Consider the following 26206-nt stretch of genomic DNA (forward strand, 5'->3'; position numbering starts at 1 on the left):
GAGAAACCAGAAGTGACAATATGACAATAAGGATGTCTCTAATTCCTATTAGGCTTATAATACAGAACAGAACAGTAAGACTAACTTGCTTTGCTTATCAGTAAGAAAGATTCCACATATACCTTGTATACAAGAGAAGAAGTGAAGCCATGTAATCACAAACATGTTTACAAAAACCACTGAAACGTCCCAGTACCAGACAAAACCCCGGTTTAGCCAGAGAAGCCACTCCCAAGGAGAGTGAGGGTGAGGCCCTCTTGGGAAATGTGCTCAACAGACCTACCTGAGGGATTTGCCAACCTACTTCTATCCTCCGCCTGCCCTCTACCACAGCCTACTTGTCACCTGCCTGTTCCCCCGTCACAGAAGCACCTGGAGAATTTCAATTGTCAGGATTCACTGTTATTGATGGGACTGTCCTATATTCCTAAGGTGCGCTGGGGTGGAAAAACAGTAGAAGGTCGCTCATTCTCTGCATCAAAGGTATTCAAACTAGAACAACAGAAATTAGTGATTTACCAAAACCACAGAGCTACTAAGCAAAGAATTTGTGAAACTTCTTAGACTTAGGCCAACCTCCTCACTCTGCAGAAGCCTGAGGCCCAGCGGGCACCTATGGCACACTAAGCCTGCAGTCCCCACGGCATGTTCATCTGATGCTCCACGATACATCAGAGCTGGTCACAGAGGCTGGGAGAATAAAGTGTAATGTGTGCCCAAGCAGGAAATTAGGTAATAAGCATCTGAAACACTGATTCCTTCCCATGCAAAAAGAAAAAATGACTCACACTCAACAAAATAATAATTTTAACTATACATTTGGTTTTGTACCATATTAAATCATTTTTTATAATAAGCTGTGAACTAGGTTCTGTTTTGTTTCATTTTAGTAGCTAATTAGTATTTGACCATAATGATGTTTCTACTGTACTGAATGATTATGTAATTATCATGCCAGGAATCTATTCAAAACTAAATGTGTGGAGTATATAATGAGTATAAAGCTGCACTAAGAAAATAATTTTTAACATAATTAGAGATTCACAGCATGTTCTCCAAGTGCATCACAGTACAAAGTTATCAGACACACAAACTCCTATCTATGTACACTTTAAGTACAATACAGAGAAGGTAGGATCATTTATAAATTATCGTTTCCTTGGAAATAATTACACCATCACAAATTAACTGAATTTTCATTGTCGTTATCATGTTTGGTAGTCAAAAATTTATTTTGCTGCCAATATTTCCAAGCATGAGTCTTATACACTCTTTGGTTGTGAATGAAACCAACAGCTTTTAATGTCAGATCATAATATCAGACTCGCTTACTGAAAATTAGCAGTATTTGATCCACACGAATAAAAGAGTAATATTTATATCCTGAAACGAGATGGGTTACTTTCTACTTCATCCTGGAAGCTCGGTGTTCTTTCCTTCTCCCACCTCCCCATATCAGCACTAGCTTCTCACCTATCATCTGCCACCAAGTCACAGCAAGCCTCTTACTTCTCACTGACACTGGATCCCCACACGGTGGGGTCAGAGGCAATTATCTCAATCCTGTATGCAAGGAACAATGCTCATCTCATGAAGAAAAGCCCCACATGTTAACTGCCGATCCAATTAGAGCCCAGAAGGTGATCTACTTTGGCTAAGAGAAAAATTTAAAAATCCCTGTGTGCACCCATGTCAAACTGAAAAATCACTCTGTGGAAGAGCCAGAACGGCACGGTTAATGTGGTTCTGTCATTGCAGATTTTACCGAGGATGAATATATTCAGAATTATTTCACTTCTTTTATAGAAATAATTAGCTTCATGCTAAGAAAGGCTCACTGTGGCGATCCTCAAGTCCATGCTTTGAGGCAATCTAATCAGTGCCCTCTAAACTGTGAACGATATATAGGACCACACAGGCCTCCTTCCAGGACTCAATGAAGGAGACTGGAAGATGCGCGCTGGTCAGAGGGACCTAGGCATTATCGTTCCGAGTGTTTCTTGTACGCCTGGGCCAGTCCTTAGCCTGCATGGGCAAAGTCTGAGGCACGGCTTTTCCTCTTCCCACACGACAGACAAGGAAACCGAGGCTCAGCAAGGTTAGGTGAGTTGCCAAGACTTATTCAGCTAAAATGTGACACAAGGCTTAGAAATCACTTTTACCTCCAGGCCCATTTTCTTAACCACTTTACTCACAAGCCAGGCATACAAGGATCTTTTTGACAGCTGGAGTTTCCTGTGGAGATTCTCTTAGTTCCAAATTCTTATGTGAAGAACTTTCTCCTCAGTGACGCCAAAGACCCCACAGAGCTTCTCTCCTCAGGAAGCTCAGGATGAATGTGAGCTATTTATAGTTCATGTATATTATCTTTGTGAAAGAAAATTTATAAACTGGAACACTGGAGCACAAAATATGGAGCACTTTATACCAAGGAGTTCATCTTAGGACCTCACTGCATGAAGCAAGCAAAACAATATTTAAGGAAGCATTTTAAAAACTCTGCATGTTTTTATGATGGTGTAATGAAGCTAAAAAACGAAAAATATTTTCAAGTCCTATCTAAGTGTAGTTTAAACAATCATCAGAAGTTTCTCTGGAAAATAACTGTAATTTCATGTGCCTACCACAGTACCTGGCACAGAATATTATTCAATAAATAGGTGATGAATCGACTAATGCAGGAGAATTTCACTAGGAGAATTTGTCACTTATAAATAACATCCACTAGTGTGAAACTTTGCGTTTGTCAAAACATTTTCATTTTGATTATTTTGATTCCATTAGAAAATGCTTTCAATTCCTCAAAAAATGTAAGATAAGTAATTATGCCATCTGTAAAGACAGAGGGAATGAGATCCAAGATACCAAAGTTAAAAACAAAGACTAGAGTTCATTTTGTCTGATTCTTAGTGACATCACATTAAAAAAATTCATTTCAAACAAGAACATATTCATTTTCTCTAAGTGGCCTCATTTGGAAAACATAATCTGAAGAGTATGAAGCTTTATACAGTATTCTAAATATGAAAATACACAGATTTATATGTTAACAGAAATTGCAATGTGGAGATCCGAAGTCCTTTTGATATATCCCATTTTGTTTTCTAAGCTAAAACTATAATGCTTACCAATACTAATATCAGGAAAAATATCAAGTTATTAAAAACTAGAGTGTTTTTGCGAGCTATATTAAAACTTCAAAAATCCCAGTTCTGTGACTCCTGGGCTCTGGAGTCAGACACTGAAACTCAAATCCCCACATGTCACTTACAGCTGGAGAAGCTTTGGACAAGTTATTTCATTTCCCCAAGATTTAATATCCTCATCTATAAAAATCAAGAGATAAAGACAATTGCTAGATGTTAAATGATAAAATGTTTAGAGTACTACCTAGCTCAGATCAGGTACAAAGCAGAATCTCAATGACAGCTCACTTCTCTCCTTTCCCTTACCAGACCCGCATGGCATCCTGACCAAGGACCCTGGCGCACTATCATACGAGATGGAGCAAGGTGTGACGTAAGGAATGCAGATGAATGCCCTGTCATGAATCCTTTTTGTTAAGGCCCATGTAAATCTAAATAAACAAAATCACACAGGGGTCAACTCCTATACGCTGATGTAAGAGTTTCCATACTATGGCAGTGCAGAGGGGGAACAGAGGCAGCAGTGCAGAGAATATACACACATATGAACTGACCATATGGCTTATGACCAAATTAAAAAGCATGGAAAATGGAAAGAAGGGTACCACCTAGTGTGTGTGGTTATAAACTTACGAATGTGAAAAACAGTCCCTGTCATGAAAGGACCTCCAGTCTAGGACAGGGAGAAACAGAAACAAACTGGTAAATTCAATGTACTAAGTAAGGTCGGCCATGAGAGGAAGGTACGTCCAGCACCTCATGTGACACATACGCAAACAAGGGGCAGTTACGGTAATTAAACATCAGGAGAATGATCTAAATAGAAAGTTAATTTTATATCAAATGAATACGTCATATATATGGAAAATAAAAAATTCATAAAAAAATGAATAAATGGAGAGACATATGATCGTTCCAGGAAAGAAAAATAAAATAATGCCAAAAAAACAAAAACAAAAACAAACCCAACTTCTCTCAACATTAACTCATGAATCTTATGATTCAACTAAATCCCACTGAAATCTTTTTGTTAGGAGGAAGGTAAGAGAAGGAAAAGGATCATGAACTGGACAAAACAATTCTATAATGTACCTACAGTAAGGAGACAGAAGATTAAATGGAGGCATTAAACAATATGACAACGCCGATTCCAAATCACCATAAAAACAAAAAACGATAAGAAATTAGTAGAAAAATATGTATAAGACCTTTCTCACCATAATCAAAAAAAAAGTAAAAAGCTGACAGATTTGGTTAACAAAAGCCTAACACTTTTTCTACCTTAAGAAACAAGATTAAAGAATAAAAACTTTAAAAGTAATTAGAGAAATCTGTGAAGTGCTCTTACAAATCAATAGAAATATAAACATTCAAACAGAAAAAAACTGGGAGAATTTTTTAATTAAAATTAACAAATAAATGATGCTTCCTATGATACTATAAAATAGTTTTTTAAAAAGCTGCTTCCCGTGATTCTGTAAAATATCTGTGAAATATTTAGTCTGTGTCCCTGTTTTTTGGCTTAACTCTTAAAATCATTGGATCTCTGCAGTCTGTGGTCCACGGCTTGTGAGGAATCGGGCTGCACAACATCCCTGGCAGAGTTTAACTTCTGTCCCATTCCCATGCCCCCACCCCCATTCATGGAAAAATTGTCTTCCATGAAACCAGTCCCTGGTGCCATCTATAACTAATAAGTTAGGGTAAAAGTATACACTTATAGAACAACTTGATCTAAAGAAAGGCAAAAAAGAAGAGAAGAATGAGTTTGAAGGAAACTTACCAATATGTTCGCAATAGTCATTGTTAGATGCTGGCATTTTAATTTATTATTTGTGATTTCTAAATATCTTGTTTCTAATATTTATAATTTTATAATCAATGTAACTTAAAAATAGTCTCTGCCTTTTAATCCAATATTCCTACTTCTAGAAATTCGTAAGAAGAAAACTAGAAATACAGAATATTTAAGCTATTATATTTCATATCTAAACAATCTAATTATCTAAACAAAACTATTCAAAAAAGTGTCTTTATTAGCTAATGAATACAATATTAAATTGAGGGAACAAATTAATAACTAAAAGTGCACTTATGAGTTGGACTATTAATAGCCATTAAATACGGATGAAGATTTTTTGAAACTACAACAAAATATTTGTTATGTTATTAAATATGAAGGTAATTCTGAATTAAATACAAAGAATGATCAGTGAAGTATAAAGCTATATAAAATTCTAAAAGAAAAACAAACTTAATAGATACTTCATCTAGAGTCTGGGATTATTAGTGAATATTCTACAACTCTTTTCAGGACACAGAGGCCATTCAAAAGCACTAGAAGCCACACACTAAAGTGAACCTCTAAAATGCAAATATGTGAAGCTAAAACGAGAGATATACATCCCACGTCATATTAAGGAGCAGGGTGTCTTTAAATCATGGCAAAGAGCTTGGACCTTATTAGAGTTGATGCAGAAGGTTTAACATTGTCCAACGTTGGTTTTTAACACTACTTCTAGTTGCTAGGTGAGAGAAGGATTTAAGGGGTAAAGACTAAAGGGAGAAGACCATATAGGTAGTTTTATATAGACAGCCAAGGCAGGTAAGGTGAAAATCTCAGAGGGTGGTAGAAATAGAAGGAAGGAGGGTGATGCCTGTGGCTCAAAGGAGTATGGAGCCAGCCCCATATACTGGAGGTGGTGGGTTCAAACCCGGCCCCAGCCCCAAACTACACACACACACACACATACAAAACAGGAAGTAAATTGAAAACTCACAGAATAGCTTATTAGTTGGATTTTTGGGGGATTCTTTTGAGAAGGGTGGGTGCTCAAACAGAAGAAAAGTCTCCTACAACTCCTGGGTTCCAGTTAGGGTGGATTAGATATGGTGGCACCGTGACCATGCTTAGACACTTAAAGGATGGGCACTGGGAGGAGGTTTCGAGTTGAAGGTGATAAATCCAGATTTACATTTCTTGAAGTCTAGTTATCAGCCTAGACATCCCTGAGGAACATTAACAGATTTGTCTTGCAGTTTCTATGTTAATTATCTGCAACTCAGAATCGACTTTTCCATTAAAACTATAAAAAACTGTCTACCAATAGCTAAGTTGAATTGCCATAAATATACCAAAAATATTCCTTTAATGCAACTTTGTATTTGATTTGCTGCTTTGTCTATTAATGAACTAATATTTTCTACCATATAACTTTCTAGAATATTTACTTAGTAATGTCACATTTTTCATCTAAACTAAAAAATTTTGTTAGTAATATTTTTGTACCCCCATAATACTTTGAAATGAAATATATATATATATATATATGAGCAGCACCTACAAAACTGCTGGTATCAACTAAGTAACTTCTGTAACTATCATCTTCTCAATCCAATTTCATAAAATATTACTAACAAAATTTTTTAGTTTAGATGAAAAATGTGACATTACTAAGTAAATATTCTAGAAAGTTATATGGTAGAAAATATTAGTTCACTAATAGACAAAGCAGCAAATCAAATACAAAGTTGCATTAAAGGAATATTTTTGGTATATTTATGGCAATTCAACTTAGCTATTGGTAGACAGTTTTTCAGATAGTATAGCAATCATAATAATAATAATGATAACAGCACTTAATGAACCTTTCAAACAGTGATAAGCATACTGAATAAGCTTGACCTGAATTAACTCCTTCCAGCTGTATAATCAACCTATGACATCCTAAAATTATTCCCATTTGACAGATACACAGACTGATTCTATATCCTAATCACTGTGAGGTAGCCATTAATGTGGTAGCACCAGGATTGGAACACAGGAATGCAGGCTCCGAGGCAGCGCGGAGCTGTCTTCCTGCTGTGGGGAAGGCCCTCCAGCGGCAGCACTGGAACACCACCAGCTGCCCACGCCCCTCTGAACACAGCCTCATCGGGCTGCCGTACATCCACTCCCGGCAAACCAGAGTATTCCTCTAGAGCCCCCCCTACCTGCTGGGATAAAGGGGGTTTCTCTGCAGTGATGGTGACGCAGATTAGGCTACTCTTACTGGCTCCTGGGTTGATAGCACAAAGAGTTCTTTCAGGAAGTTCTTACTGTTTGTAAGAGGTGGTAAGAAGGGAATTTGCTAAATCATAGGTCTTCATTTTGCAATATTAGAAATTGGAAGAGAGTTTATTTATTCTTTGCCCCAGTTATTAGAAACACTTGGCTATTTCCTAAAGTTTTAGACTCCTATATGTCCTTTCCTGGTGTTTATCCACCGGAATGACTTACACTTGATTTATATATTTTGACAAGAAACCAGTGTCAACTGGATTTGGCCTTGAGATCACTTGTTTCAACTCTATCTACCCCAACATATATAAGGTAATGAATATGAAGTTCCAAAAATATGAGCTGGTTTGTGACAGAGATGGGACTAGAATCAGAAACTGAACTCTCCACACAAGGTTCCCTTCCCAGCAAACACTGTGCTCCTTCCAGGCAGCTGATGACATCTACCCAGAGCTCTATGGTATGGAAATAAAAGAGCTGGCATCATAAATGTCAACAGAGTTTTTAGTTACAAATGCAACTCAACACTACAAATAAAGTGTTAATCCTCAAAAGTACAACTGCAAATTTCACAGATTTTCCACAAGGCAAAAAGCATTTCTAAAAACCACAAACCTAATCAAAATAGCATCAATACATAGTATTTTAATTTTTATAAACAAGAGAGGACTGAAAACTCTTACGACTATTTCCAGTGTACAAGAGAAAACAGTAAGTCAATGAAAAGGATAAATATTCCTTTATGAGTATTCTAAAATGTTTGATACCAAAGTGATAAAAAGAAACAAACACAAAAATTGTACATAATTTGGCTGACCCCAAGAGTCTTGTCACCAATTAAGCTGCTTTTCACTCAGAGAGTGTTCTGCCTAAAACAAAAATACCATCTGTTCTACCTAAAACATTAAGATGTTCTATTTTCTTGTCAATTCAAACATCACATCTGTAGCTATTTCTGAAAAGACAGTGAAACACATTGTATTTATGGGTGACTGCATAAGGAATGATGTTCAATCAAAATGTAATTTTCATCTACTGGAAGAAAATTCCATTTCCCCAACGAATATAACGGTGTAACTTTGGAGGAACACAGAGTACATAAACAGGCTAATTTTCACAAATAAAAAAGACCTTTAAAGTTAACACAGTAAAGTAAGATTGTTCTGTTGTTAAGGACAGAAATGGCAAATCCGCTTGTATTCACGTTGGGGATCTGTGTTGACAAATGAAATGTATCTTGTGTGAGGTTTCCAGGTGAACAGAGGGGAAAACAACAAGTCTTTACTGGTGCTTTATCTCTTCATGTTAGTCAGACATCCTATAAGTGGTAAAAATATGAAAATAACAAGACGCAAACCACTTTCTATTTTCAAAGCACCTTTAGAAAGAATATTGGTCCTGAGAAAGACTCCCTACAATACAACCCAATGAACTGATTAAGGAAAATACGAAACACTAGAGAAAACATCACTCACAGTCAACGCAAACACAACGTCACAAGGGATAAAGAACACATTTCGAAGAAAAACACAGGAGTCAACCAAACCTATAATAATTTCCGTACTTATATGTAAGTGCCTGCAGCAAATCTGATACCCAGGCAAGTTTTAGTTTGAAAAAGTAGCCCGACTTCACACACAATTATCTTGCCTAAAAATAAAATAAAATAATAAAATAGAGAAGTAAAATAAACTAAAATAAAATAATGCTACTCTCCAAATAAGGATGAAATAAATGAGTCCAAAGGCTCTATTTAAAATTTGTCTTTTACCACAAAGTTGTGAAGTGCTCTGAAGTCCAAGATGGGCTTGAAGCCCTCCCTGACTTTTTCAGGATCAGGACACCTTCACTAATATCCTTTTCCTTGTTCCTCTTGTAGTGCACGCTTTATTAATCTGCATTCAGAAGGAAAAAAAATCTGGTTCAGAAGAATGGAACTTTGAAATATGCCACATCACTTCAGTCTATGCTCTGAACTGCTTTGAGTTAATTAGCTTTCCGTTAGCAATTTCAGAAGACATGATGGACACTGGGAGGAAAAGAGGCAGAAATTGGCTAGAAAACTAGGTTTACAAGAAACTGGAAAAGAAAAACTATTTAAGGAATCTTATGTAATGCTCAATTACTCCCATCCCAGCCTAAATCACTTTTAAAAAATCACTCATAGTCCAGATATTTAATTTACTTTAATACTTTCCTAGTGTTGTACATAACTTCAATGAATGAGTGCAAAAGCTTTAATACTACAGCAGTAACAGAAAAGAATCACTCAAAATTTACATCATCTAGCAGACATACCAAAATGAGTATCAGCTATTTTTTGACATCCTCTCACCTCCTCCCAGAGGTTTTTTTAAAGTTTAAAGTTACATATTTCTAAATACCTTCACTAGAAACTATTATAGGCCTTCCTAGATTACAGGCAGCACTATTGCACATTCTATTACAACATATGAATATGTTATATATGAATATGAACATATGAATATGTTATATATGAGATATATAACATATCTCATCATAATTCTCTATATAGAGGCACAAGCTTTCTTCCCCATCTTCCGCACTTTCCTAATTATGGTCTTTGATGGGTCAAGATATTATAAGTAACAAGTAAAATAGCTTTAATCTCATCACGCAAACCACACAACTAGAACACAATGTGTTAACACATTATATAATAACCTGACAATAATAAACTAGAACCACACAGCTATTTAGGAATGTCTGATTTAAAATATAAACAATAAAGGGGCAATTAAAACATAGACTAACCAGGCAATTTACCAGGTGTTCCATGAACAATAAACTACTTTGTCCTTATTTTTCAAGAAATAAAGCTTGAAACCATGATTTGAAATGCAATCTGAATCACTTCCACAAATAATATCTAAGATAATTTTTTAGCTGGGAACAAAATGATAGTACCCTAATTATTAGGTCCTGATAAGAAATATTCTTTTAAAGTTCATATGAAATTGATGAAAAGAAAGACTTAAGATACCATGCCTTAAAAGCATTAAGTAGGCAAATCCCACACTATATATCACTTAAAAATTAACATATGAGATAGATAATAGCCTCCTGAAAAACATTTTCTCAAACATTTAAATGTAAGTAAAAATAATGTACATATGATTAATATATACTTATGTCATAAATGTTAAATTGCCTGATGTAAGAATTGTAAAATGTACTATTTCAGAAAGTACAAAAATGAAATAAGAAATTAAAAAAAATGAATTCTGGAAGCTTGAAGTGTATCTGGGAAACTAAAGCACTCAGTAAAGGAAAGAACTCTTGCAAAGGAAAAAAAAAAAGTCAACACCTAAATACCCAGGTACGTAGAGAATGTGGTGCAAAGAGGGAACGGGCGGCATTGCTCAGCTGGCGAACAGTTCTTGAGAGACAGACATCTCTGTACAGACTTTTGAAATGACAGGAATCAGAACAGAGGAGAAAAGTTGAATCACCCAAGCATGATGCTTAGCAACAATGCAACGCCATTCAGGAGAGGCAAAGTGGCTTCTGCCTCACTGTCTTTTTTAGGAAACTTGGTAATTATTTTATTTATGCAATTTCATGATTCTCCCAAACCATTACTCTACAGATTTAACATCTCTAAACTGTGAATTCCACAAAGCTCTAGGAAAACAGAAAAAAACAAATGCTTTTCAAACTTTATCTGGGGGTAAAAACTCTAAACTTTACTGACATGAAGCTTTATAGAATCTTTATTTATCCTATTGGATCTGAATATTCAGAATTTTAAAGCAGACCACATACACACTTTGCTTTCTTCAAATTAAAAGAATTCTGAGTCTACAATATATACACCCCTGAGGATTTCAGATAAGGAGATGAATGCTTGTTTCAGGAGCAGTTTAGCAGCAGACTAGAAGTTACAGACCTTGAATCTGAGAGAGAAAGAATCAAGAGATGAAAGAATCAAAGACAAAATCAGAACACGTACCAAGACAGTGCTGCCCAAGACAGAAATGCAAAACAGAGCTGTCACGAAATGGATGATGCTGGGGGCCAAAGAATAAATAACTATATAACTAACTATATTTTAATAGGTCACTAAGAAAGAGTAAATTTTTAAGAGTACTCTCATTTTCATAATAGTTGAATAGCCCAAATCCCACTAGGATATACACGCTTTTACTTGATGAGCTCCTACTTTATCTTTTAATCAACACTATCCTTATCCTACATATGAAACAAAATGCCAGTGCTTATCTCAACAATTCTTCTCACCCTACTATCTCTAAGAGGACTTCCTCCCCTGTCTGGATTTTTACCAAATGAATTATCATTCAAGAACTTTCCAAAAACTACAATATTATATTACCAACACTCACAGCCATTCGAGTGGCTATTAAACCTATTAAACCTATTTTTCTATATACAACTAGTCTATGCCTCATCTTTAACTATACAACTCTTCATTTTGCAGTATCCAATTATATTTTTGGTTTTGGAATAAATTGAAAATGTCTCAGTTTCATTAATAATTGGAATTGTTAGATATGCATTTCCTACATAACTCGTAAATCTTGAGAACAAGTTTTCAAGAAATTTCTAGCACCCAGGACTGATTCAGTTAGCACAGACCTGTCTCTACAGTGTACAGAACAGAATGCGGTCTCTGGACTGAGGGAGCAGGAAGACCAGCTGAATCTGAAACTCTGGGAGCTGCTCTTTGATTTAGTTAATGAACCTAATGAGTAGATGCTACCAGTTCCCACCCTACAATCACTATTCCTCCTTTCCTGATTAGAAACCCAATTTTATTCGGGATGGAAACCGTTCTAGCTTAGAAAATCAAAACGAGCCCCCAGTGAGTAGGTGTGGCTATGTGGCACAGTTCTGGCCAATGACATCTAAGTACAATTCTAGTCAATGGAGATTCTAAGAAAGTTACTGTGTCCCCAGTTTAATAAAAGATAGCAACATCAAAACTGGCAGGACTTTCCTCCTACACGCATTCCCTTTCTGCATGAAAAAGAGAGTCTGTGTATGAAAAGGAGGAGACATCAGGAGTCTACAGAACAAGAGCCACAGGCTAACGGCGGCAGAACTCTCAGGTAAAGGCAGTCTGGACCTTTGATAATACCATAGAACTGGGCTCCCCAAACCCCTGCTATGGACCAGTGGGGTGGGGTGTCTGTGACAATCAGAAATTAATCGGGCAAATGGTGTGTGTGTGGAGCTGGGGAAGGAGGTTTTTGTTTTATTTTGTTAGGAACTAGGCCACAGAGTAAGAGGTGAGCACCAAGCGAAGCTTCATCTGTATTTACAGACACTCCCCACTGTTCACATCCCCAGCTGAGCTCCGCCTCCTGTCACACCAGGGAGGCATTAGATTCTCAGAGGAGCCCAACCCTGCTATAAATTGCATACACGAGGGATCTAGGTTGTGCCCTCCTTAAGAGAATCCAATGCCTGATGATCTGAAGTGAGCTGTAATGTGCCAGAAGCATCCTCAAACCATCCCCCTGCCCTCTGGGGTCCATGGAAAAACTATCTTTCACAAAACCAGTCCCTGGTGCTAAAAAGACTGGAGACCACTGCCACAGAACACATCACATGCCCTGGAATGCCTCCCTTGAAACTTGTTCTTAAGAAAAACAAAAGGCTTTCTTGGGACGCCATCGTAACAAGGTTTCCGCTATATGCAATGGAATGCAATACAAAATCAAATGCTATCTGTACAAAAAGCAATACTGTGTAACAGGGAGGCCGACAAGTACCCCACACTTCAACTTTACAAGAATAAATGCAAGATGTGATCCTAAATAAAAAACTTTCCCATAAAGCGTCATCATTATAGACAAACTGCTCAATTGTCTAGCAAATAGTACATGTACTTTTTCCTCATAATTTTTACCTTCTTCTTGTCTAAGTTTTACTTATCAATTTAGCAAACACCCATGTGCCAAGCACTTCTTCCACACTTCCCTCAACTATTCCCAACTTCAATTCAAACAAGTCATTTTCATTTCCTCCACATCACTGGAAAGGCAGATTTCATAAACAGTTAAGCTAAAACCTCAGAATTTACTGACCCCATGCTTTCATTTTTACAGAAAGAAATGCTAATCTAGGTACTTATTGTCAAACTTTAAACAAAACTTTAAGACTATAGAATATTTGACCAATTCATTATTACTTTATATTATAAAGATTTAAATTATAAGCCTTTTAAAATATTTGTTTGTCTGATGAGCAAACCTGAAATGGAGATCCCTGTCCTGAGTCTGATCATTTCTGCAGGACAGGTTACCTTCAGGGCAATTCCCAGCTCAAGCGCTCCTGGCACTAGGCCACTTTCCTCAATGATTGCCATGTTAAAATGATGAACAAGACCCAGCCCAGAACCTCAAAGGATTTAAAACTAATCTCCCTGGAGGAACATTACACATACAGAACGGGGAGGACAGCAGGGAAACACGTAGCCCCATGGAGGCTGTGAGAATGATACCTCGCCCTGACCCAGGGACGCCCAGGAAAGTTCCCAGAGAACAGAAAAGACAACCAGAACTTAATCGGGCAAATGGTGTACATGTGGTATGTGAGCATACACGTGCACCTAGAGCTGGGGAAGGAAGATTTTGTTATATTTTATTACAGGCAGCAAAGGTCTCTAGAGGCAGTAGAGAGAATTCATAGTTCTCCGTACACATCATTATCTGAAAATAATTATTCTGGGGCTGGAGCACATAGTGCAGGCTGAGGCGACCTGAAAGATGATTCCAGAGAACCCAAAATGCAGACATAAAAACCATATTAAAGAGTCTGAAGTTTATCCTTAGGACAAGGTGAGGGGGGAGGGTTTTGAGCTTGAAGAGTCACAACATCAAATATCAGCTGCATGCCTGCCAAGTGCTAGGTGCTATACTATGAAGTTAGTTAACCTTATTTAATCTCTCCAACAAATGTGTAAGGGACACCTGTCACAGGGCTGTCACTGTCACTCAGGGGAGGGACAGTAGGAAGCTGAAGCAGGGTAGTGGCATCAACAATGAAGAGGAGTGGACAAATTTAAGATACCTTTAATAAGATGAATGAGAATGTCTAGCACATGCTTGGATACAAGTTGAGAGTGAAAGAGAAAAGGCAAACATGATCAAGTAACCCTCTTTATTTATTTTTATTCCTTAGTATTAGTTTATTTTTTTATTAGATTATAACTGTGGATATTACTGCATTTGTGGGTACAATGTGCTATTTGGAATGTTTACATCAAACTGGTTAACATAGCATTCACCTCACTTATTGAATTGTTGTGTTTAGACAGTCATACTCTACTATTAATATATTTGACATGTACCCTTGCAATATGCAGTAGGTAAGATTCCACCGATTACCCTCCCTCTACCTGTCCACTCCCCTCCCCATTTATTGTTCAAATTCATATACTTTTGAGAGTAAAACAGGCTACTAATGAAAAACTATAATACATGATCACTCTACTTGGGACCACAGAACAGAATCAAGTGGGGAGGAAGGGTTCCGCTTTAAAAACGCCCCGTAGAGGTGCTAGCAGGCCATGGCCAAAGAGCCATGCACCTGACGTGTGGGCAGGTGGGTCGGGAAGACAGTGTCTTGTCTCAGCAGAGATGGACACCTGAGCAGTTAACAGTAGGCCTGGCCTGAATGAAGACAACAGAGTAGGACCTATCCCTCTCTCCAGAAGCTTCTGTTTTTCTTCGGGTCACAACATAATTACTCAGAAATGTTGTATGTGCCTTTCCACCTCGTTCAGATGTAGAGGGAGGAAAACTGTTAGAAAACTGCTCTTGTATTATAAAAGTTCTACCACAACTAGATAGACATTTCTACCTCCAGTTTGAGAACAGAGTTGGAAATAACAATTTGGATTTCATTATGGCAAACGGTTTCCAATGCCCTTTTACTTCCTCATTTTTTAATTCGTCATTTTGATTCATCTAGCAGTCTGCTGAGTTGACTTTATCAAGGATATTTATAAATTTTATTTTTAAAAAGAAGGGAACAGTGCCGATGGTATATTTTATAAGTGTCTTCATGTTTGAAAATGTCTTTTTATGCTCTCACATATGAAAGACAATTCTGAGTATAAAACGGCTTCCCAGTTTCATCGTCTTGTCACAGGAGAAGGCCGGGAGCAGCTCTTCTTCTGTATTGTATCCTGTTCTCTATTCTACACTCTCTGTCTGTCTGCCCGGGCACTTTTACAAATGTCCTCCTTCCTTTTTTAATTGAACTGTTACCGAGGTGTGCGGCGGGGTGTGTGCGACACTTTTCATTTGTGTTGCCAGCACTCGGTCCTTTTCATCTACACAGAGAGGCCTTCTTAGCTCGCTCAGAAAACTTTTCATCAACTTTATCTTTGATCATTGCCTCTGTTATATTTTTTTCCCTAAAGATCTTTAATTCTTTTGTTGGAATCCTGTCCTCCAAACCTAACATCTTCTTTCTCATTCTTTCCCTTAGTTTTCCTTTCTTCTAAGTTCTTAAAAGATTATCTCCTGGGCATTCTTTCCTTGTCACTGATACCCTCTCTCAGTGTCAACTTTTCTCTTCTTATCACAAGTGCAGATGGTCTGCTAGTTCCCCCACGTAATCTTTCCTTGTCTCATTCCCCCACTTCCAAATCATCTTGTCATTTTTTCATTCTCGGTTTTTTTTTTTTTTGCAGTTTTTGGCCGGGGCTGGGTTTGAACCCGCCACCTCCAGCATAGGAGGCAGGCACCCTACTCCTTTGAGCCACAGGTGCCGCCCTTTCATTCCCAATTTTTTAACTTCTGTTTCATATTTCTTAAAGGTCAGGACTCTTAGACTTTTTGCGAATTGCCAAGTCCTTTGTCTTTTTAAACATTTTCATCTGGTCTCTGTACTAACCCATTTTAACAGGCAAGTTGCTCTTCAGAGTCTTCACGCCACCCCTCTTGTTTTGTCACTCTGTACGGCTTGTTCCTAGATTTCCTATGATAACTTCCCACTCACTTATCATCACAGAAGTGCACATCCACCTGGATCCTGTTTGCTAATGCTACCCTTTGTCTCTTTTATTCTGGTAGTGGTTAAAGTCCCTCTCATATCTAAAGTTACTTTACTTGACAAATATTTGTTGAACACCTACATTATGTCAGGTATATGCCAGGAGATTCGAAAGCAAAGTTCCCTGCCCTCATGGAGCTATCATTTTAGCGAGGGAGAGAGAAACAGCCAGGGAAAGATGGTATGTCCAGTTTTCTAACACTGGAAAGATGAAAACAGGATGTGATGAAGGAAAACATGAGTGAGTGGTGAGCTCACATGCACAGATCCAACCTGACTGCACACGGCCCAAGCTAACATCCCCGGTGGCTGTGCCTGGTTGCTTGTCAGTCTTCTAGACCAGCTGTGATGGTCTGAACAAAGGGAGGACTATGTTATTCCGATGCTGTATATTCTAAAAGCCCTGACTTCCCCCACTATGCAATCTTTACATGTAACAAAACCACAACTGTACCCCTAAATTTACACAAAACACAAACAGAAACGACGTCACAGTACATGCCACCTCCAGCAGCAATCTCCTTGAGTGGATGTATCCTCAGACCAACCTCAGTTTCTTACTTGCTCCTGCCTACTTTATTTCCAATTTCAAAATACAGACGCCCTCTCATTGATGCAGTCAAGGCTAGTAATAAAGCTATTAACTGAAATAGTTAAAGTGACCTGAAAATAAAAGTTAAAAATAGGAAATCATTAAGATATCTACGTATTATTTTTAATATTTTACTTTACCATAAAATGTACAAATGTGTACCCTTTCTAGTCTATTGATTTAAGAGCAAAGCTTTATTTTGACAATGGGATCACTAACTAGGATTTCTTCCTCTATAACCAAACATGTGATAATGTGATAATTATCCATGGTTTCAAGCTTAAATTTCCCCAAACTAGGACAAGAGCATAACCTCCCGAATATTAAACACTCTGAGTGCAGAATGTTTCTATATTTTTACAATTTCTTTCCAAATCTTTTGCAGTCATCTCACCAATATTCATCAGTGACTCACTTTTGTTGAGTATTTCCAAAGCACTCAACTTCATAAAAAGAGTATTTTTACATAATTTATTAGTTTACCAAAATCAATCAAATGAGAGAAAAATAACGAGTGGTTTATGAATAAGTAACTGATTCATGATAACCACACAGCCAAAAGAATGGAGTGAGGGAGGTGCACTGGCCTGCCAGCTAAGCCTTTCGCTACAAGACCAGGATACCATGAGCAGAGAAGACCAAGAGAGACTATCAGTTCATCTGGTTGTTCAATTAAGTGATGACTGGTCAAGAGAGACCAGGGAAGGAAGGTGGGGGAAAACAAACAAACAAACAAAAAAAACAAAGAACAGTTACCTATCTTCTTAATAGCCAGGAAAAGTAGTAGGAGAAAAATATGTGTCCACTTTTCTAGTTGATAAAGTACCAGAATTCCAAAGCCTCAGGGACAGACATTATGAAAAGGAAAAGGAATTAATCTCTACATTTGCTTTAAGAGACCTGTGTGATACATTTATTTCTGTTTATCATTGGTTAGCAAGTAATTGCATTTTCTAGTCTAGTTCCACCAGCTCTGCAGTTGTGGCTACCTCAGATTATATCAACACGTTGACTGTCAAAACCAAGGTTGTGTTTTTCCTATAACTATTCATCCTTTTCTATATTTTCGTATGAGCTTTAACGGGAAATTGAGAGAGTCAGTCTTAGGGTCCCTAGCCAGCCATCATGTAAATTGGAAATGTCAACTATTTTTTTAATATAATAGGTGTTATTTCATCTAAATTGATATGAGGTTGGAACAGTATTTCAGAAATTAATACTTATCATTTCTGATGTCATAAAATAAATGGAAATGCTAAGGCTGGGGAGAACACCGGGAAAGACGGTGCCTTTCCTCTTCACGTCCTCCCCTACAGACCTTTATATTTCCCTAAAAATTAGGCCAAATGCAGCCTGTGAATGATTAACTTAGAATGGCAACTACCTGAAGATTATTTTATGTTACTATCCAGATGTGATTGCTCTAAAACTATCTCCAACCACAAGTCAGTGCAAAGAACTTTTTTTTTTAATGCAAAGAACTTTTAATATAAAACTGACAAATGTTAACTGGGATATTGAAGGTACCTCCAGTTCCCTAAGAAATTTGTGGTTATTTAAATAATGTGCTATATGCTATTTAGTGTTACGGGTAAAGAATCCTTTCTAAAACCATCCCAGCATATTATTGAGAGGATGACATATGTTTCTGAATAATCTGTGGTCAACCTATAGCTTGATAAAAATCAAAGTTAACAAAACATAACGGAGACGGAATGAAGGTAAAAATACACAAACACCTTTTACAAGCATTTTATATTTAATCAGAAAATCATTTCAGGAAAGGATTTATGAATCCCTCATAATCCAGTATAAAATTCATAAGTGTGCTATGCTATTAATGCTCTAGACCTAGGCTAGACTAGCTCAGATTTTATGCTTTTAGTGTCTCTGGTACTATCAACTAGCAATTCTCCCATAAAAGAAAAGTTCAACACAGCTTTAAAAGGTAAAGATACGTCAGCTTTTCTCAGGATAATAAAAGCTATGGAGGGTCTGGGAATGTCAATTCTTAGTCAAATCCTGTATTCTACTATAGCCTTGAACTCATGAGATAATTTAAACATACAGCCCACCATTTTAAAGAAAGAATCTTCTTGACTTAATGAACTTAATCTTCCTGACTTAATAAACAAACCCTTTTCTGGTAACTAATGTGAAGACATTTCTATACTAGTTTTCTAGTACATGGCAAGATGTGAGCTTAAACCACCAGAATCCACAAGCAATGAATCTAGTTCCTACACTAATTATCACGAACACACTCTCGTCTCTCCCACCACCAATGGCAAAGTGAGCTCCATCTGAACATTTACAGGCCTCTCAGACTCATTTCTCAGACAAGTCTATAAAAATCTCAGATCTATACTTGAGCTACAAATGCTTTTATCAAACCTATGTTTATAGTAAACAATACAGCCAAAATCTGAGTGGTTAGAATTCTGTTTTCCTTGAAATTCCATTAAAAATTAAAAAAAAAAAGACCATCATAAGCTTAGGTTCTTCATTTGAAAGTTATATTTAAACAACTGATTAGAAATATTATTTACTTTCTCACATATATTTTTAGTTGGCATAAAAATGCATTGAAGACAATGGTAACAAATGGAAAAAAAATCATCTAAAGCCTTGAATCCCATTATACTAACAGATAACCATCTGAGATGAACTATTCATTTTTTTATGTTATAAGCTATAGTTTATTTTTATTTTTTTAGATCATAACTGTGTACATTATTACATTTATAGGGTACAATGTGCTGATTTTGTGTATAATTTGGAATATTACATGAAACGGGTTAACATGTCATTCACCTCACTTATTTAATTGTTGTGTTTAGACATTTATACTCTACTATTAATATATTTGACATGTACACTTGCAATATGCAAGTGAATATCTCCTTCTTTCTGGGCTATGTGTTTTATCTTTCGTCTGAAATATTGATCATAATAGTATTGAGTACATTGGATATTTTTTTTTCATTCCTGAGATAGTTTACTAAGAAGAATATGATCCAGCTCTATCCATGTAAACATAAAAGAGGTAAAGGTCTCCATCTTTTTAAGGCTACATAATATTCTATGGTATACATATACCACAATTTATTAATCCATTTATGGATTGATGGGTACTTGGGCTACTTCCATGACTTGGCAATTATGAATTGGGCTGCAATAAATATCTTGTGCAAATATCTTTGTTGTAAAGTGATTTTTGGTCGTCTGGATGTGTATCTAGTAGAAGAATTTCAGAATCGAAAGGCAGGTCTACTTTTAGTTCCCTAAATGTTCTCCTAATCACAAGAACAGTATTTAAAAATATAAAATGTAGAATCAGGCAACTCCATTATGTCAACAACAAAAAAAGTGCTATCCGTAAAACCAATTAGATAAGTTCAACTCATTCAAAGACTTGCAAATATCTTTTGTACCCACTCATTCTGAAAAGCCCCCCAAAATGCAACCTCAAGGTCAACTCTATAAGAATTAAATGATGCTGAGACTAAATTAGATGCAATCTAAAATTTTTTAGGTCTCATAGTTAAAACTCTAACACCTCAAATGATTAGTTATACAAATTCCATGTTGTATTGAATTTTCATTTATTTTAATTTTTAGTAGCATTTAAATTTTATTAAGGAACATTCTGGTACCCAATCTCCAAATATTAGATAAAAGATAGGGGAAGAATATATATCAGGATATCACATTTTCACACATAGTGTGAACCAAATTCAATGCACATCTGGAGTCCCAAGCTTAATATTCTCTTTGGTCAATACTTAAATGTATTTCAACAAATCTTTATACTGAATTCCTACTATGTTGAATAGTGGGAACTGTGAAAATAAATGAAAGAAATAAGTCCCACCCTCAAGGAGTTTGCAATCCAGGTGGGTTAATTTCAAATAATTATATGGGCAGAAGTACGACAGTTATCAACTGCCAGATGCACAAGTGACCCACCTGGGATGTGATCCAGAAGAAAACTTGGGCCCAATGTCCACAAAAGGATGAGATTTGGGGCACCTTGTGGGGAAGTTGAGTTTATTTTCCACATGACTACTACCATTCACAAGGCAAGTGAATGGTAGTAGTCAGCACCATTGCAGTGAACTCCAACAGCCTATCTCCCAAGATGACTGCCATCAATCCCTTCGCTTCCTTCCTATGTATGCTCCTTACATCAAGAAATTGAGCAGAAAGTACAAAAAATCCTCAAAGAACTCAAATTAGACCTTCCATTTGATCCCACCATCCCAATACTAGGCATTTACCCAGAAGAAAAAAAATCACTATGTTATAAGGATATTTGTACTAGACTGTTTATCTCAGCCCAGTTTATAATCACCAAGATATGAAAACAACCTAAATGCCCATCAATACAGGAATGGATTAACAAGCTGTGATATATGTATACCATGGAATACTATTCAGCCATAAAAAAGATGGGAGACTTTACATCTTTTGTATTAACCTGGATGGAGTTGAAACACATTCTTTTTAGTAAAGTATCACATGAATGGAAAAGCAAGTATCCAACGTATTCAATACTAATAAGAAGCCAGAAGACAATCTAATACATGCCCACATAAGAGAAAATTTAATTCAGTTCAAGTTGAGGGGAGGGGAAAGGAGTCACGGGGAGAAGCCATGTGTAAACACTGACAGTTGAAAGCCCCAGCTGAACCCTCAGCCAACAGGCAACAAGAACTTCAGCAATTCAAGTGAGCCTTGTTGGATATTCAGCCCAGTCAAGCCTTTGGGGAACTTAAAGCTCAATCTCCAATTGATTCCAGTGGTGTGAAGGACCCCAAACAGTTTTTCTGAACCATGAGAGAGATAATACACAGTATTTAGGACTTTAAATTTGGGGGTAGAGTTTGGTATGTTACAGACTAAAACATCTGACTATCAGGAGAGACTTTCCTCAGGAGGCAATGAGAAGTCCCTGGAGGATGCTGAGATTAGAAGTAACTTTCTCAGAGTTCTGCTTTGGGCAGATTCTTCTATTAAGGACACATGATAAATTAGGGGATTAGAGAAATTAAAGATGAAAGGGCAAGAAGCCACTGTAGTCATTCAAGCAAAGCATAAAGAATGGCTTAAAACAGAAAGTAATGGGAATGAGAAGATGAATGTCAGACTCTCAATTGATGAAACCAGGGAGAACCTTTCAACAAGCAAATGGAAATAGGGGTACTAAAAGCCTTTCTGCAGAATTAAGTACTTTATATCCAGTTGATATTCTGAAGTCACCCAAGCCCAGAAAACATTGACTTCCCTGTGTCTCCACATTGTTAATAGTTTCTTTTCAAGTGAATCCCTTCTATTTTTGGAGAGAGAGGGAGGGACTGTGGTAGGGAGCAAGACAGAGAGAAAGAGAAGATTGCTTATGGATAAATACATTGCTAAACGTCAAAAGGACTTAAAGGTAAATCTGTTACTAGTTTTGTAATAATAGTTTGAATACATTACTCTCAAACTAAAAAAAATTCTATTGGAAAAATTAAGTTTTCAGATTTACAGACAGGTTATCTCAGTATAATTTTGATTAGATACTTGATTGCTGGGGTCCACCCCCTGGGGCAAGGTTCTTTAAGACCTGTGGAGCTGGCAGCAATCAACTGAACAAAAGTAAAGTTAGAAGCAGTGAGAGATAAGGAGACAGAACACATAGACTAGACTTTTCAAAGGTGGGGAACATAGGGGACCACTGCTCGTTTGTGAGGTTTACCAGATGGCACCAAGTCTTTGTTCCATTCATGTTTTATTGAACACTATTTGCTCATTTAGCACAGAGGTAAGCTGAGGAAGGGAACAAAAACGTCAGCAGATTCTGAGTAAGCATGTCAACTCTTACTCTATCTATAATCATTAAGGGTCTGAGCAGCCTTAAGAAATCCAAAACCTGAGCCTTGTGTTGGGGGGCAGCCTCCTGTCTGTGGTCACACACACAGATTGATTCCTTAGGGATCACTGTGGAAAAAAACGCCCACACAGTGTCAGGCTCCTCTGAAGAATTGGTGGAAAGAAGAATTTTCCTCTGATCTCTTCCCATAGGCATCTTCCTTTTTGATAAGAGGGTACACCAGCCCTCCTGCCCATATTTCAAGTTCTTCCCTTGATCTCTGCCTTGGCCAAATACAAGTCCCCACAATAGGTTATTTGCTTTGGCTGTTGACTGGGCAGGGGATGGCCTAGTTAATGTTTTGTGTCAGGCCTTGCATGCAGTTCCTCTGCAGCCATGATTTCTTCAGAGTGTTCACAAACCCAGCAGGGGTGTTTGCAAACCATATCCCCCAAGGGCCAGGCTTCCAGGAAAAGCAGGAACTGCTCAGATAAGGAATTTAGCGGCCACTTTAGAAGTTTTTATTCTGCCTTACTTAGCTTATTTCTCTGTTTTTCCTTTTTTCTGGGAGTGCTTTCCTTTGCCAAGAATGGGGTTTTTGGTCCCCATTCTGCCTGCACTTGATAGCATTTTGAATTATCTACCTTAAACGAAGAGTTCCTTGTCAACTTGTCAAATCACACCACTTCCTAGGGTGTGCCGTTGTAGTATTTATTCCTGTCCTATCTGAACAGAGGGGATGCTGAACGAAAACTGAATTCTCTACACCCATCTCAGACTTCACCTGTGTCATCAATGTCTCAGCCTCTTCCAAGTCCCTAATCATGCAAGTCATCGTTTTGTTTCTCTACAGTCAATTTCCTTAGGAAATGATGAACGTAGAGAGGAACAGAAACATCTTTTTACATTTATGAATTATCTAAGGTTAGACAATTTATGACATGTTGAGGGTGACCTAATTTTAACTCTTAAATGTACCTATTTTCTATACCAAAACTACCAGTTTATATACTATTTACTTCAAATAACTCTGTGAACTAAATTAGGAACATCAAAATGTACTCAGGTCACTTTCAGCAAATTATAGTCTGCTTTTTACATATAGTAGAACCTCCATAGTTGACCAGCTCCCTACACTGACCACCTCTTCAAGTTGACCTAATTTGCATAGATGAGACATACACCACATGTACATATCAGTACAGCAGACCTAGCTCCTTATGTTACCAGGTCTATGACAGTTTGTTACAGTGTGTTGGGTGGTCAATTTACAAAGATTCTACTCTTGCTACAAACCGAATTATGTTAGGGTATAGTTTTAACTAATTTTGCCAACAGGACAATCAAATTCATTTACGTATAATACTTAAACACTATAGGTTTAGAGAAGTGTATTTCAAACTTTTATATTATCACCTCCCTAAGGACTCTTTTTAGACATTTCTTTCTTTCTTTTTTTTTTTTTTTTTTTTGCAGTTTTTGGCCAGGGCTGGTTTGAACCTGCCACCTCCAGCATATGGGGCTGGCACCTTACTACTTTGAGCCACAGGCGCTGTCCCTAGACATTTATTTCTTAATCACCCTCTATTCAATTTTTATACCACACACACAAAAAACATACTTTAAGAAAGGAAAAATACATGCTTTGAGAAAGGAAAAAAAAATGTTAAAATTATAAGACTTCAGTCACATTTGACTTCCACAATTAATTACGAGACACAAGATACAAATATAACAAATATTATCAGTAAACATTGAATATAATCACTTTGATACAGTTTTTTCCTTTCTTAAAATGTATATACTTTTTTTGGCACCCTCTATATAAACACTGTTTAAACTTTTATGTACTTTACCTGTACTTTATATTTTTAAAAGAATAAAATGTACTCCTGGGGAGTTTATCTTCCCCATTAAAAACGCAAAGTTTATTTAGTAAACAGTTTGATAGTGAAGTAGGAACTGTGTTTATAATTAAAATAAAGCTGAGCCCTGGAACTATAGAAGACTCATAGATAATACAATAAAGACTCAGAGCCATACTTCTAAAAGTTTTAAGTTAAAGATTGAGAAGGTCAATTACTAACTTTCAGTTCCTGATGAATAAAATTATCAAATTCTTCTCTTTTAAAGGCCACTATCATTGCTCCATTCTTTGCTGATGTTATGCAAGATCAGTAACTATCAAATAATTTGTGGCTAACAAATATAGATCTTAAAACCAAAAACATAAGAAGGCCTAAAGTATAAAATGGATAATAAACATAAAAATTAAGCATCTGAAAATCAGAAGGAGCCCCAATTTACCTAACAATGGAAATAGTAACACTGGTATTTGATAGAAAAAAGAACAGTAAAGAAAAAGTAGTAAAATGACTTAAATACAAATGGTTTAAATATCAAAAAAGCAATCATTTTACTATAATAGGTTTACAAATTATATTTATGTTTATCTATAATTAAAACTCCTCAATATTAAAGCTCAAAAATATCTCTTCTCTTTTATTACCACACTGCTATCTCCTCACTTTCCTTCATGAGCATAAGTAATGCTCAGTTACCAATTCCTGCTTGGGAAGGCTGGGACAGTACAGGCGGAGAGAAAGCGAACGGCACATCTCTCCCTGACCATTATGGGTCCAGCCCCAGCTGACCACTTACAATGTGCACCCCCGGGGACACTATGGGATAGGGATGGGGCAGGAAGCACTCTTATAACCTGAAAAAACTAAGATCTTCCTCTACTAACATTTTTTATTTAAGTTAATAGATGAGAGGATTGTGCCTAACATCAAATAAATTTACTAATGCCACAGTTTATTAAGGGCATAATATTTAAGGGACAGTCCTATAATCCCAAAGGAATAAATGCATTACTTATTTTTAGGGAAAAGAAACATTTTGTAATTTTGTAATGAATATTCCTTTCAATGTTATTACCCTTTCAGCCCAACTATGTATGACCTGAGAATCTGAAAGCTCTGAAGACTTTAGTAGTGTTGCTGAGACCTTCAGCATCACTAAAAGTCACTTATCTTCCTGTGCTAAGGAATAAACTGCACATGTCTGAAGTCTATAATTAGAGAAGAAATTTATACAAATAAGGCTTTAGTCTACACTTTACCAACTTCTCAACTTTACCAGCAACTATAAATCTTCTATAATACTTTGACTCCATTTTAAAAATAATTTTAATAAAGTATACTTAGTTAAATCACAAATTACTCTTTAAAAGTATTCTTTTATCCTGTAATTTGTAAGAGGTAGTATTAAATTTCCTCACTTTGACAATGAAAGGTTACATTACAAACCTCTTATATATACAAAAGCACTGCATTCCTGTTCCATTGGGTAATGACAGAGATATTTGGTCATGAAAAACAGATACTTTGATGGTTAAAGAATTCACAGAATTCTCATATTCATAGAATATTTCTTTGTAAATCAGAGGAGCCACCAATTAAACGACTTGATTTAAGGTCACTGAACACCCTTTTGATTTACCT

General features: G+C 36.7%; 1 protein-coding gene across 2 annotated transcripts in view; it reads right to left on the reverse strand.

Moving 5' to 3' along the window:
* MAN2A1 (mannosidase alpha class 2A member 1) overlaps positions 1 to 26206 on the reverse strand; it is a 186160-nt gene that overhangs the window by 55909 nt on the left and 104045 nt on the right. The window lies entirely within an intron of this gene.

This window comes from Otolemur garnettii, unplaced genomic scaffold (assembly GCF_000181295.1).
Source record: "Otolemur garnettii isolate 467f Iridium unplaced genomic scaffold, OtoGar3 scaffold00030, whole genome shotgun sequence".
In the NCBI taxonomy this organism is placed as follows: domain Eukaryota; kingdom Metazoa; phylum Chordata; class Mammalia; order Primates; family Galagidae; genus Otolemur; species Otolemur garnettii.